At 52.2% G+C, this 6,003-nt stretch overlaps 1 protein-coding gene across 3 annotated transcripts in view; it reads right to left on the bottom strand.

Moving 5' to 3' along the window:
* SPECC1L (sperm antigen with calponin homology and coiled-coil domains 1 like) overlaps window positions 1-3,089 on the bottom strand; it is an 86,145-nt gene extending 83,056 nt beyond the window's left edge. For 2 of the 3 annotated variants that reach the window (XM_060401354.1, XM_027956857.3), the window contains exon 1: window positions 2,934-3,089. The gene's annotated coding sequence lies outside the window, so the exon portion shown is untranslated. Of the gene's footprint in view, window positions 1-1,895; window positions 2,567-2,933 lie in introns of those variants that run through there. The other variant, XM_027956856.3, reaches the window with a different exon arrangement.
* Window positions 3,090-6,003: the final 2,914 nt, after the last annotated feature.

The raw sequence follows: 6,003 nt of genomic DNA on the forward strand, positions 1-6,003 counted from the left end.
CTGTAGTTTTATAAGTACAAAAAAAATTACAATTACTCCAAATCTGTTAAGAGTTTTTAAATGTTTAAAAATTTTAAGATTTCATGGACACAAAGGTCATCTGTTACACATCCACTTTAAAACAGATGAAGCCAGCCACTTCTCCCATCAGCATAGCTTAATTTCTTGAGGGTCATGGTGTTTCACAGCAAAAGACTGGGGCCACGATACTGAAAGATTTCCCAGCTGACAGCGAATCCCCACAGGGGTTCTTTACCTCGGCAGCCAGTCTATTCAATACTAACAATTCCAACCACCGGGAGGAATTCCCCTGCCTGGGCTTACACACACACACCCACAAATATCCTGACATTTTATATCTGGTAGAAAGGGTGATCAGAATAGAAGTATCTTTAATACATAACAGAGCCTTCTTACTAGCCTGTGGATTGTGACAAAGGAAGTCCCACAGAGTAAACTCTTCTTTACTCTTAAACAGTAATCTATATTTTAATCTTCTTAGCACCAAAAGCCCCAGGAACTTTTTCCTAAACTCCCTTACTGCAATAGCAAAACAATAGATTCTAGCTTCTCTTTTTTTCTAAAAATATCTTATTGTGATAAGGAAACCTTGTAGTTGCCATTTACCATCCCATACACCACCATTTACTATCACCATCATACCAGAAAAGATGCTTTAACATCAAGAAAATGACAGGTTTAGAAAGAACAGTCTTTCAATTGAATAAATTTAGTTTTACAAAAAACTCTCCATACTGTCCTTGCTTTTTAACACACTGAAGCCTGACCAAGAGCCTCAGGTCTGTTCACACCAGCTTCACGACAGCACCTCTCCAATCTTTAAGGAAGGGCCACAATGTCACGGAACTGGTGAGAAGGCCCAGTTCTACCTCTGGCTGAAGAGGACTAAATAGGCAAGGAGCCCCTGAACATTAAAACTGACACCTCAAGGAGAGCCTTTCCTTCTCCACTTCCAAATCCCACCTTCACACATGGAGAAAGGGTGCCCTGAAAGGAAAGCTGACTTGCCCAAAGCCACAGAGAGAGCTCACCTCACCTGCTGACACCCTGCCACTTTCCTCTACCGCACAGTAACCGTGCATAAGGGAGCCGCGCGATTTAAGTGTGTATGTGGTTGCACACCAGGTCTTACACATTATGAAACCCCACCCGGACAGCTGCTTTGAACCGAAGCAGTATTATCATCTGAATCATCTGAAACCCGGGCTTCCTAGGTGGCGCTAGTGCTAACGAATCCTCTCGCCTATGTAGGCGACAGGGGTTCGATCCCTGGGTCGGGAAGATCCCTGGAAGAGGAAATGGCAACCCACGCCAGTATCCTCGCCCGGAAAATTCCACGGACAGAGGAGCCTGGAGGCTACAGCCCACGGGGTCGTGAAGAGGCAGACACGACGGAGCAGGCGCATATGCATCTGAAACGCAAGATGCGCTGGGTCGAGTCACCTATAAACGGAGCCTCCGCCTCAGAGACATCCCGACTCAGGAGGACACAAGGCAGACACACACCCCGCAAAGTTGAGTTTAAAACAGAAACTCTGATACAGGCCTCACCTTAACCACAGCCGCTGTAATCACTTTCCACTCGCTATGATGCGGGACTGGACACTCGGGTATCTGGACTGTTGCCAAGGTGCGCAGTGATAACGCTTTACCAGGGCCCAACATTCACTGTCTTACTAAAAACGAATGCCAAGAAAATCCCTACATACCAAGAATGCGCACAGGCAATTAAAGAGCAAAGAGCGTCCTCCAGCTGTCTCAAGCTGAGTCTTTAAAGACTGCTTGGAGTGCAATCAATCAAAGGAGAAAAGGGGAGGAAACAAAACTGAGCGGACCAGCTATCTCTTTATAGGGGAAAAAAAAAAAAATCTTACCCAGGCCAATACCCCACTTCTCCTCACAGCGTACACCCTTCATCGATGTTTTTATTTGATAAGCTATCCATAGGTACTGATTGCTGTATCTACCAAGCCCCCAGGTTCTGATTTCATCTCAAGATGCACCTCCCGGGATGACAGCAAACGTTATCTGTAGTTTCTTGCATCTCTTGCAATTTACGAAACATTATCAATGTCTGGAGATGCCTTTAAAAAAAAAAAAAAAAGACATTTCCCCCATAATCGATACAGGACGACGAATTTACGGTCATTTCCCTCGGGTCCTCGCGTGCTTGCCGGCGCATTACCAAGGGCATCAGCAAACCCAGATTCTCTTGCGTTTGATTGGTCCCAGGATTCTTCCTTGGTTTGCTCAGCAGGCCGAAACTATGTGGACACTGGTTTCTTTTTCCCAACTCATCTATCTTCAGGGGAGCTGCCCAGAGACCAACTCTGATGTCTTAAGCGTTAGCCACTGAAGCCATACAATGACCGGATTGCGGGAAACGCAAAGATGTCCTCGGCAACGCCACAAGAGAATTCACGTTCAACCGGAGGCAATGAACCGGGCTTGGAGAATCGAGGACCCCTCCGCCCGCCCCGGGCTGACCCCGCCAGCAGACAGCGGGGCGCAGGTGGGGGGCGCGCGGCCGGCGGAAACGGAGCCCGCAGGAGGCCCGGGGCGCGGGAGCCAGCGGCGGCTGGGGGGCCAGAGCACCGCTGGCCAGCGGCCGCGGAGCGGTGGCCCCGGCCGCCCCCGGGCGCGAGGGGAGGGCGGCGGGCGCGCGCGGGGCCGGCCCGGCGCCGGGCGGCCGGGGTCGCGGGCCGAGGCTGCCGCCGCGGCGGCCTCGCGGGCGGCTCGCGGGCCGGGGAGCGGCTGGCGCAGGCGCGCGCGGGGCCGGGGGCCCGGGAGGGGACGGCGCAGGCGCGGGCCGCCGGGGTCCGCGGGGCCGCCGGGGCCGGGCCGCGCGGGCGGCGCCGAGAAGAGGCGCGCCGGCCGCCGCTCGCGCCGAGGGGCCCGGAGCGGGCTCTTACCGCGCGCCGCCGCCTCGCTCGCTCGCTCGCTGGCTCCGCGGGCTGGGCCGGGCGGCGAGCTCGCCCGGTGGCGCGGCCCGAATCCGTTGAGTCCGGCCTCAGGGCGGCAGCCAACCCCGCGGCGCCGTCCGCCCGGCCCGGCCCAGCCCCCCTCACGGCGCCCCCGCCCCCGGGCCCGCCCCTGGGCCGTCCCCCCACGGCCGCCGAGGACTGCGCAGGCGCGGCGCAGGCCCCGCCCACAGCGCCGCTGCGCAGGCGCCGCCCGCGCGGCCCGGTTCGCGTCCCCCCTCCCCCCCGGCCCGGAGTCGCGCAGGCGCCGTACCACCCGACTGGCCTCGGGCAGCAGTGCGCGTGCGTCAGGCTTCTCGCGGGCGCTCGGGGTGGTGGGTGCTCCTGGAGGCTGTTCGGAGCGTGGCCGAGTGATGCCTGAGCGCTCCCCCGATCCCGTCCCGAGGCTCGGCTTAGCCCAGAGGTCCAGCCTTCATGCCAGCACGTATCTACAGCGTGCCAGGGACAGTGCTGGGCTTGAGCTGGACAGTAGTGAGGAAAACAGAAGCCCTGCCCTCCCGGTACTCCCCGGAGGTCTTGGAAGAGGTGGGGTGCACGGTTAAGCACAGCATTAACCCTTCTAAGCCTAGACAGTTTCTTTGTCTTCCCATATCATTTTTTACAGCGTTATAGTTTTGCAGGAAAGTGTTCATGTTTGCAAAGCCATTGGCGTAAAGTTGTTCACGTAATGCTCTGGCGGTTTTCATTCATATAAATCTGTGTTCCTTTTTGCTTCTGAGTAAATTTCTGATACATTCACATGTTTAAAAGTTCAGAAAGCGCCGTCTCCACCCCAACTCCCTTGCTGTAGTTCCTCTTCCCAGTTGCAACTAAATACATTGAGTTTCTTCACATCCTCCTAAAAAAAAGTTTATGAATATAAGCAAATATCCAAAATAACCTGATTGGTTCTTTCGACTCTCTTTTTATGTATAGCACAAATGGTAGTCTGCTATGGGCTTCCCTGATGGCCTACTGTACATGATCTGTACCTTTTTTAAAAAAAAGTCAGAAGAGCCACGATGGTTTAATAGCCTGGAGATAATTCAACATGTGTGTAGGACTTGAGTCACCGTCCTCATCACCAGACAGCCTGGGTTTAAATCCTGGCTTCCTCATTTTCTAACCATTTGTCTTTGGATTTCAGTTTCTTAATCTACAAAATGGGAGCTGTTATGGGTTTTGGGGATTAAGTGGGATAATGCATGAAGGGAGCTTGGCATGATGCCCAGCAGCCAGCGAACGCCTGGTGACTGAGAAGGGCATTCACGTTGCATCCGTTTTGGCCTTTACAGTTCAAACAGGTCTCAACATCATTTAGACCTAACGCCGGCCCTGTAAGAACTGCACAGAGGACGAAACATTCTAATATAGAAGACTAATGCGATATATTAGACACGGTAATATAAAAGTACGCAAAATAAGCATACAACTCAATGAAATACAAGAATCTGGAGGCCAGGAAAAAGAGCTTGAGCTGTTTGCCAGGTCTCCCCTCTCCCTTGCCAACACTGCGACTTCCCCAAGGGGCACCACACTCTGACCTCTAACTCAGGATGAATATGGGCCGATTTTGCACTTTAAACAAGTGGAATTCTATCCTATTGATTTCCAAGGGCCGCAGTAACAAGTTACCACAACCTGGGTGGCTCACAACTTCAGGAGCGTGTCATCTCACAGTTGCGGAGGCGGCAAGTCCGACCCCTAGGAGTCAGCAGCGCTGAGTCTCCTCGGGAGGCCCTTGTCTCTTCCGCCTTCTGCCAGCTGCCCGCATTCCTTGATGCTCCTTCGCTCGTTGCTGCTTCATTCCAACCTCTGCCTTGGACTATGGTCTTTGCTGTGTTTGTGTGAACCCTCCCTTTGATTCTTACATAAGGACACGCAGATGGTGTTTAGGGCCCAGCCGATCGTCCAGGATAACCCCCCCCCCCATCTCATGATCCTTAATCTATCACATCTCCAAAGACCCTTCCAAATAAGCTGACATTTACAGGTCCCAGGGAAGCACCGGTGTCTTCAGGGGACAGTACTCAGCCTATGGCAAGTATCCCTCTGCGTCATCCTCTTTCATTCAACATCGAGTCGCCAAGATGATCTACCGTGTTGCGTGCATCTGTGGCGTGCGGAACGCGTATCGCCGCGCCGCATGGACGGCGTGCGGGAGTATCGCCGCGCCGCATGGATTTACCGAACCGTGCTTCAGCTATTCTGTTGCCGGACATTTGAGCTGTCTCTAGCTGTGAGCTCTTTGTGGAATGAAAACTGAGCTAAGCGGGGAAAAAAACATTCCCGGTGTCGCCAATGGGAAGCTATGTGCATTCTTGGCGCACACCCTTCTAGGTTATCTGATTCTGAATTCTAGGGGGCTCTGGGCCTTATGGGCTTCCCGGGTGGGTCAGGTGGTAAAGAATCTGCCTGCAGTGCGGGAGATCTGGGTTCGATCCCTGAGTCCGGAAGATCCCCTGGAGATGGGAATGGCTACAGATCCAGTATTCTTGCCTGGAGAATTCCATGGACAGAAGAGCCAGGAGGGCTACAGTCCTTGCGGTTGCAAACAGACCGACAGGACTGAGCCGCTAACACTCCCTCACTTTCTCATTTCCTGGGCCTTATACTGTCTTTGAGCTCTTTTGCAATATAGTAGAAGATTGATAGCAATACAGATAATTCTTGTCCTGGGACAACCCTCCCCCACAGTGGAAAAACCAGTTTTGCCTCCAAGTTCATTTCAACATTTCTATTCTGTAAATGTGTCTGACCTTGGAGTTCTCCTTTCAACTGATGGTAACATCTTGCCGGTTCCCTCACTTAATGAATGAGCTCAGTAGACTCTTTGATATATGTTTATTTTATATTTGTATAAGAGTCACAATTTTACTTTTTTAAAAAAAATTACCCTTTAACATTAGGAGTCAAGTTCCCATAAACCTTCTGATACACAGCAAATTACTTTTCATGAGTCAAAACCACGAAGTTAGATTTTCTGCCATTGAAATTCCAAAGTAAAAGGGGCTGCTGACAT

Source organism: Ovis aries, chromosome 17 (genome assembly GCF_016772045.2).
Source record: "Ovis aries strain OAR_USU_Benz2616 breed Rambouillet chromosome 17, ARS-UI_Ramb_v3.0, whole genome shotgun sequence".
Lineage (NCBI taxonomy): Eukaryota > Metazoa > Chordata > Mammalia > Artiodactyla > Bovidae > Ovis > Ovis aries.